We start from the raw sequence: 9,641 nt of genomic DNA on the forward strand, positions 1-9,641 counted from the left end.
CGTCACTTCGGATGCGACAGAAACAAGGTAATGGTGGCCATATATGGGCAGATAAAGCTGCCTATATCGGTCGTTTGGACCGATTTGACAGCTTATCTGCCCGTGTATGGGGGCTTCCGACGGGTTTTCCCGATCGATATCTGGCCACGATATCGATCGGGAAGGTTGGATTTTTACCCGACCGACCCGTTGGAGCCCCTTGGCGCATCGTAATTCGATCGTTCGGCCATACGGCCGAACGTTCGAATTACCCCCGATATAGCCATGCCGTTAGTGGCATATCGGGGAAAGATCCGCTCGTTTGGCGATGTCGCCAAACGAGCGGATCTTTGAGTCTATGGCCACCTTAAGTAATGGCAGTGTCGGATCGTGTCGCATTGTTGATGCAACGCGACACGACTGTCGGATGCCAACATCAACGACATTTCCATTACTTACCTTATCTCTGTCACATCCGACGTGACGCCTGGGTTTTTGCGTGACGGACCGCGCAGAAATCGCCCTCCTACCCTACATTAAAAGATCCTCTTGTTCCCAGAAATCATCAGATTAACAGATTGCTAACCTCTTATCTGAATTAATCCTCATAAGACCCGCCCCCTCATGCTACTTGCCATAACTGAGCTGACTGTTTAAAAAGTTTGTTGAAAAGTTTTGATTTGAATGTCAAAATCACTATATTCTTTGCTTTATGGAACTATGTACAAATGCTCTATGTGATTATAATCTATTATCCTTTAATAAAAACAAGTTAAAAAAAAAAAAGATCCTCTTGTTTAGCTAGGTTGTAAGACAAGCGGATCTCCTCCTCCCCGATATACTCACCAAACGTCTGAATTACTACAGTTAGAGTAGGGACTGCAGGGCCGAGGACCACATCACCGAGTCAGTGCAGTCTTCGGTCCGATGTGAAAATCAAACCTGTCAGATCAACATCTGGCCAAAAAATTGGGGAGATGTTGATCGGACAGTTTTGATTTTCACGTCAGACTGAGGACCGCATTGGCTTGTTGATGTGGTCCTTGGCCCAGGATGGGTAGACACATCTGAGAGCCCCGTACATGGGCAGATAAACTGTGAACTCAGTCTCGAAGCTGCAGTTTCAGTCTGCCCATTTCTGGCCACCTTAAAGCAGAACTAAACCCCCCTACAGCTAAAAGCCCCCATCTGCCTTCTCCACTGCCACTTCCTGCTTCCTCCCCACGTAGTGTTCAATAAGTGTCCCATCCAGCCACACTGACCTAAATTTGCAGAGTTGGGCAGCAGAGCTTAGTGGCGCCATGTATGGTCACTCCAGTATCTTCCGGATCCTTCTTTCTTTCCAGCTGCACATGTGCCAAAGGCTGAAGTGTTGCGCTCACTTCACGAAGATACTGAAGTGACCAGACATGGTGCCCCTGAGCTCCGCTGCGATACTCTTCAAATTCCATTAGCTTCCATTAGCTGGATGGGACAGTTATTCTTTCTGAACTTTTAGCTGTAGGGGTGTTTAGTTCTCCTTGCAGGGATGTGGAGAAATGGTTCATCAGTATCATAGCTTCATTTCAGTTTGTGGCACCAGGCATAGCTGTAAAAAATAGATTTATATTTATTTTTGGATGTACAGAAAATGTCTGAAAATTCACAGACGTGTAGCCAGGGGAGCTGGTTGAGAAACTCCCCTCAGACAGCCAAAAGCCTCTCCTGGTAACCAAGAGCTGAAATTCCTATTTTAAAATCACAAATTCGGCTCTGCTGATGCAGAGGACAATTGTGCTCTCTTCTTTTGTGATGCAGGTTGCTTCGCTCTGATGCTCTGAAAGGTAACACCGGGTGAGAGGAGGGGCAGCATCCGAAAGGCCGCTTCAGGGCGCCAGCTCACAGCTAAAAATGTACAACATTCCATACTGCTGCACAGAGGGGCCCAGAGCACCATTTGGTACAGAAATTAGGATGAAAACTGGGTGAATGGAAGATCCCAATCAATCTGCCAGTCATCACTAATGATTGTGCATCTGAGCCATAAATGGAGTAAGAAGAATCTGTAATATAGTATAATCATCTTCTTTATAGTTGTAAAAGTATAGGTCCCGCCTTTAATGCAAGTTTATCACCCATTTAAACACCTATCAGCAGTTATTCAGATGTCCATGTGAACACTCTGTGTGGTCAGTGAGTTTATGCAACAGGGGACACACTGTGAAGCTTTGTAGAATTTCTCATTTCCTTCTACACAAATATGCATGCAGCAGGAATGCCAAAACATTACTAACGTTAGGTTAGCTATTCTGTCAAGGTCTGCCCCCTAACTACATAGTCAGGATTCTGTTAAAATACCAAGGACAAAATGTGCCTTAAATCATTTTAGCTATGAGGAAATACATACTGTGATACTGATATGAACAACACCCATTCCTCAAGTGATAATAAATATCTATATACTAGGGTGCAACCATGTAATTGATCCTGTAAACCTATTTGTGGACAGTTCTCTGCTCTTGAGTGCTACTAGTTCCTCAACTAAATATCTACTTGTAGGTCACAAGCAACTTTTTGTGCTTCTCTGGTATACATGGATCTTATTGCTTTTGTATATGTGTGAAGAAGTTTGTATCTTGTACAATGATGACCCCTTTTAACAGTTAACCTGCAGGCAAGATATTATGAGTGAAAGTCTCTATCATGAATGATATGTTAAAAAAATGTCACTGCAGAGCTTTGCTTGTGAGAATCCTGCAGGCTAGATAATTATCTTAATTAGTAAGGAATCCTGCTGGTTGGCTATTCTTTCACACTGTAAGAAATCCAGCAAATTCCTGCAGATTATTCCCAGGGTAAACTCATGGGGGCTACAATTGTAAACTCATCATGGCCATACATTTAGCTTGTTTGGAAAAGGTGGGGATGACCAGATCATTTACCCCTTAGCCAAACATTCACAAGTCAACAGCAGGAATGCAGGCTGTTGGGACAAGGACCACATCAACGAGCTGATTCGGTCTTTGCCTAGATGGAATTGTTAAACCTTCCTGAACAATATCTGCTTTTTTGTCAAATATCTGTAGTGCAGGGCCATTGGAGGGCCTGAATTGGCAACTTTTATTGGCCGATATATGACTATCTTTAGCCCAGAGGCCATCCATCAAACTTTTTGGGTTTAGGGCCCACGTGTGTAACAACTTTACCTGGTGGTCTAGTGGGGGGACGTCTGCCGCGTCACTCAGTCGTTAGGCCGCAGGCGTCGGTTCAAGACGCACGCGCAGTCACATTGGCGTGATAACGCCAGCGCGTATTCAAACGCTATATAAGGCGCAATTGAGCTGGTGATCATTGCCCGTTATAGGATTTGTTTTTGGAGCTTCTGAACATTGTGCTAATCTGTGTATCTGATCTGATTCCTGTTTTGACCCTTGCCTGCCTGACTTCGTTTGTACTCTGCCCACCCCGGCCTGATCTGACTACGATTCTGTCTACACCTTGTACCGCGACCTTCTGCCCAAAGACTTTGCCGTTGTGCCCCTTTGCTTGTTCAGAACCCCTCGCCTTGCACCTCTCTTAATAAGACCTGGCGGCATCTGAGTAGCTGGGGCTCCTCCTGAGGCCAAAGGCGGCTGCTACAGGCAGAAGCAAGAGCCATGACCAGGGTGCGTGGCATCGGTTCTGAATTTAGGGTGCCAACCATGACAATATGTCAAGATATGGTTTAAGTGCCTGTTTTATAGTTCCTGGTATTTTCAGGATCATTAGTCTGCATTTCAAGCTGCCCCTGATCATAAACTTGTTGGCATAATGCACAGTAAAGTTTAGAATATCTTATATGTTGTGACTTGAGGTTTTCCAGATAAAGGATCTTTCCATAATTTTGATCGCAATATCTTAAGTCTGATAAAAATCATTTTAATCATTCAATTTTAAAAATTAGAATTATTTACTAAAAAATGGAAGATGACCTTCCTGTAATTCAGAGCTCTCTGAATGATGGGCTTTCAGAGAGGTGTATATATAAAATCTAAATACAGGTATGGGACCTGTTATCCAGTATGTTTGCAAACTGGGTTTTCCAGATAAGGGATCTTTCTGTAATTTGGATCGCCATACTTTAAAGGAGAAGGAAAGTCCATTTTACTTGGGGTGCCAAAAGTTAGACAAGTGACTGCATTCTTCCAGCGAGCACCACCAAGTGATCATTTTCCTGCTACTTGTTTCTTCAAATTTCCCAGGGCAGACCCATGCGCAGAGTTTGGGTTTTCACTCTACTCACTGGAAGAATTCCGGGCCGGGTTTCAGGTAAGTAAATGCGATCACCTGGAGGTGCCTAACTTTTGGTAACAGGACTTTCCTTCTCCTTCAAGGGGGGGTATTTACTAAACCTTGAATTTATTCCTCCCCCATTTTTTTTTAAATAAAATCGACCTAACTTCCATTCCACAAATTTAACTAATTTCTCAAAAAATTAACTTGGAATAGGCGATGTGGGAAAAGTCTCAGCAAAATTGTGTGATGATTCGAATCATATGACTTATTCGAATTTGACGCCCAAATTGTAAGATTTTTTCTAGTTGTTGCCAGAAAACTCAGACTTTTTTTGGATTATCATACCAAACCCACCACAGATCACAATGTTAAAAAACCTCTTCAAATTGTAAAAGGGACATCTGCCATTGATTTCTACATGACCTCAAGAGGGTTTAGCTCGAGTTTGTTCTGATTTTTAGCAGCTTTGGGTTATAATAAATCTCTTTTTTCCTCTAAAAATTTGAGCTACCCCCCTAAAAAACTCAACCAGAAAAAATTTAGGCTTCATAAAGAGGCCCCCAAGTCTACTATAAAATAATTTATACATTTAGTAAATCCAAAAAGATAGTTTTGCTACTAGTAAGGATTAATAATATCTTAGTCGGGTTCAAGTACAAGGTTTTATTTTATTATTACAGAGAAAATGGAAATCACTTTTTTTTAAAAAAATTGAATTATTCGATTAGAATAGAGTCTATGGGGCAAATTCACTAAGCGCCGAAGCGCCGAACGCTAGCGTCAATTTGCTAGCGTTGGGCATTTTCGTTTCTTCGCAAAATCACTAACGAACGCTGGCGTCGATTCGCTAGTGTTACTTCGCACCCTTACGCCTGGCGAATTTTCGCTACGGACGTAACTACGCAAATTCACGCGCGCAGTGTACTGAACCACCTCAGACCAGGCGAAGCGCAATAGAGTAGATAGGGATTGCTTCAAAAAAAGTCAAAATTTTTCTAAGTCCCAAAAAACGCTGGCGTGTTTTCTACATTATGGGTGATAGGCTGAAAAAGATCTAAATTTTTTTAGGGCTCCCCTCCTTCCCCCCTACATTTCCTGACTCATGGCAACTTACCTATACAGTGGGCACATGTGTAGGGCAAAATAAAATTTTTATTTGATGTTTTGAAGGTTTTCTAGGCATTTGTAGTGCTGATACGTATTCCTCCATTGAAATTTGAATTTGGCGCCGTATGCAAATTAACCTTTGCTAGCGTAACTTTGCTTCACTTAGCGAATCAATGCTAGCGCAACTTCGCAACCTTACGCTACCCCTGTGCGCAACTTCGGATTTTAGTGAATTTGCGGATCGCTGGCGAAACTACGCCTGGCGAAGTGCGGCGAAGCACGGCGAAGTTGCGTCTGGCGCAACTACGAATCTTAGTGAATTTGCCCCTATGGGAGATGGCCGTCCTGTAATTTGGAGCATTCTGGATAACCTGTTTCTGGATAACAAATCCTATACCTGTACTGCATGGCAAGCAACCAGGGGTGTAACTACAGAGGAAGCAGACCCTGTAGCTGCTGGGGGGCCCAGGAGGAATAGGGGCCACATGAAGCCCTAATTCATATACAATGTCAAAAATTATTGGTAAAACAGGTCAATCTCTAGACATTTTTGGGGGCCTGAGAAATAATTTGCTCTGGGGCCAAGTAACATCTAATTACACCACTGCAAGCAACTAATTTGGATTCTTTCTTTAGACTTCACTAGATTCTATATATGCTTGCAGCAGGCATCTGAGTTAATTGCTTTTTAGGCATGCAGAAATTGAGGCAGCTTTCCCTTTTCAGCTATGCAATGAAATGTATGTATGTAATGGAAAAGTATGAGCTTACTGGAATGCATATACGTTCGTTAAAATGAATAAACCCTGCACCGTTAATTGAGGAAAGGAAAAGGCAGTTTTAAATATATTTTTTGTAAATAGGTTTAATGGGCAGTCAATTACAGTGCAAGCATTTACAAGCTCATCTTGTTAGGTTCCCTGATAGATGTGCATTTCTAACAGTTAGACCTAATTGTTTGTGATTGTGATAAAAGCTAAAAGTATGAGTGGTCCAGGTGCTGCGATCACTCTAGCAATGCTTCCTGCTAATAATGGTATGTGCCATTCTCTGCAGCATGTAGTACTGTAAAACACAGCATGGCGTTGCTTAAAGTTCCCTCTAAATTGTGTGCTTGTGTGTGGGCACAAATTGGCACCACACAATAAATTGTGGTGCTCCCAGAAATACATCAGAACATGTACTCCACTGCATTAATATGCTTCACCAACAAGTGCCTAATTAAATACTTTATCTGAGCCACCCTCCAGTTAGCACACTTAAGAGGCAATGTAATTAAAAATCCCAGCAATGTTTAAAATGGCGTTTTTGCGAATGTCTAAGGGCTCTTACACATGAGCGTTCTGACCTGCGCTCCCCTGCGTTCCGTTTTTTGGCGTTCAGCCGCAGGGGAGCGCAGGAATAGACGCAAGTCATTATTTGAAATGGGGCTGTACTCACTCAGGCGCGTGTAGGCGCCGAACGCAGGAAAAATGCAGCATGTTGCGTCTGAACCTGCGTTCGGCGCCTACATGCGCCTGAGTGAGTACAGCCCCATTTGAAATAATGACTTGCATCTATTCCTGCGCTCCTCTGCGGCTGAACGCCAAAAAACGGAACGCAGGGGAGCGCAGGTCAGAATGCTCATGTGTAAGAGCCCTAGCTCTGCTCTCAGTGTTATCCTACATCACTAAGCAAAGGCTATCGTAAACACCTGCTCTGGAGTTTCGTTTTATATTTTGATGCAAAAAACGCTTTGCGATTGTATAATTTTATTACATACACTGCGAATGTTGACAAAAGCCATTTGGTGGCAAACTTTGAGAGGAAGTCATTGAGGACTGTAATCGGTCAAAAAGGACGCAAACATGGTTGGTAACATTCACAATGATCTTTGCAAGCGTTCTGTGCGCTAACGAAACATATTACATTCCCTCAATATTGCACCCACAACAGACTGGTGCCCAAAATGATCAAGGTTATAGCGTTGTGTTATTTATGTATACTGTGTATTATACAACATCATACAGACTGCATGGTGTGAAATTTGAGAGAAAGTGCAAAAATGCAGTAGGGCAGCAGCAGAAATCTGACCCAATGTCTCTGTCACAATAACATATTTACTCATGACTGAAAGTCATGCACTCACAATTTAGTATTAGCATTAGACCAACTCAAAAATGGGAATTTGTGCTCTTTAATAAAACGAATACACTTGGTACATGTCCTATAAGCAGATGCTATGAGGTCATCCATTTGCATAACAGGCATGTAAGAGATATTCATTCAATGATAGAATTTTATTGCGCTAACGCGTTTCACCTTGTGCATATGTGTTGTGTAATTATGATAGGGGAATTAGAATGTAAGCTGCACTGGGGCAGGGATTTATGTGGATAAGGAACAATCTCTGTACCACCACATAACAGATCAGTGCTATATAAATAAAAGGACAATACTGTGCTTAGACTCTCATTTGAACAATATAAAGACAACAGATGCTTTTAATGTAAGTGCCCTATTGTCCAAAGCCTTCACCTACGGATTGATGTTTATCTTCATAAAGTTTTTATACAACTGCTTTTCCTGAGTCAGATTAAGTGTGCTTAGTCGAAAGCTCATTGCTAGGCAATGTTTCCTGTAGTGTGACCTTTAACCAGTAAAATGTAGGTGCTACATTGTTGCCGGGCTGTTACTCTGCTTGTTGACAACATAGCACTTTCTTCATTAGCAGGCAGGACCATATTTATACACAATACAATATACAATGATTTTTTTTATATACAAAATAGCCAAAATATTGGTCCGATGTTGATGGAAAATTAGAATTTCATGATTTATAAATCTGTTACCTACATTTGCCCTTCAATTGAATTCAGTTGAAAATTCAGAGTTGATAAATACTGATCTCAGAAACTCTGGTCTTCAATGGGTGAGCACAACCACCCACTTAGCAACTTGGCTGTTAAATGGTCAAGTTACTTACAAATTAAGTAGTTCCTACTCCCTACTCAGTTTACACATTCCATTCACAATTTTAATAAACATTTCCTTTCTGAAGAGTGGAGAGTCCAACATTTTGATTTAGTACATTTGGGGTGCAGGCAACTGTATAGCAATACCAAAGATTCTGTCCAGCAGCCTTTTTGCCCAAAATGTATATAATTAAAGGGATACTGTCATGGGAAAACATTTTTTTTCCAAAATGAATCAGTTAATAGTGCTGCTTCAGCAGAATTTGGCACTGAAATCCATTTCTCAAAAGAGCAAACAGATTTTTTTATATTCTGAAATCTGACATGGGGCTAGACATATTGTCAATTTCCCAGCTGCCCCAAGTCATGTGACTTGTGCTCTGATAAACTTCAATCACTCTTTACTGCTTGACACTTGACAAAGAGCCAGGAGGCTCGAAACATGTAGTGTTAAATACCAATAAAATCACTTGAGCAAATACCTTCTGCCTCCCAGGTTTTTCCTTGCTTACGCTATTAGATTGTTCCAGTTTGAACTGTACCTTGGTGGAGGTACACAACAAGGAAGAAACAGACTACTGCACGCACCAGGGTCAAGGTCAACAGTCACCTGTGTTTACACTCTTTACTGCTGTACTGCAAGTTGGAGTGATATCACCCCCTCCCTTCCCCCCCCCCAGCAGCCAAACAAAAGAACAATGGGAAGGTAACCAGATAGCAGCTCCCTAACACAAGATAACAGCTGCCTGGTAGATCTAAGAACAACACTCAATAGTAAAAACCCATGTCCCACTGAGACACCTTCAGTTACATTGAGAAGGAAAAACAGCAGCCTGCCAGAAAGCCTTTCTCTCCTAAAGTGCAGGTACAAGTCACATGACTTGGGGCAGCTGGGAAATTGACAAAATGTCTAGCCCCATGTCAGATTTCAAAATTGAATATATTGAGAAATGGATTTCAGTGCAGAATTCTGCTGAAGCAGCACTATTAACTGATTCATTTTGAAAAAAATGTTTTTTCCCATGACAGTATACCTTTAAGGAGCCTATTTATCATGCTGTGTAAAAAGTGGGGCGAAGCATTACCTAACTGATTTCAACCATTTAAAAAACAAAAGCAACATCTGATTGGTTGCTACGAGCAATATCACCAGTAATGTTTCACTCCACTTTTTACACTGTATAATAAGGAGACCGCCAAATCTATTTCATTATTTAAGGAGTTGCCCTAGAATTCATAGGGTCTGGTAAAAGTCTGAGTGTTTAATCTATCAAAAATTGCAGATTAAAATCAAATAATCTCCACCATTTGCTTTAATTAATCTTGATTTTACTGAGATTATATGAG

This window comes from Xenopus laevis, chromosome 8L, assembly GCF_017654675.1.
Source record: "Xenopus laevis strain J_2021 chromosome 8L, Xenopus_laevis_v10.1, whole genome shotgun sequence".
In the NCBI taxonomy this organism is placed as follows: Eukaryota; Metazoa; Chordata; class Amphibia; order Anura; family Pipidae; genus Xenopus; species Xenopus laevis.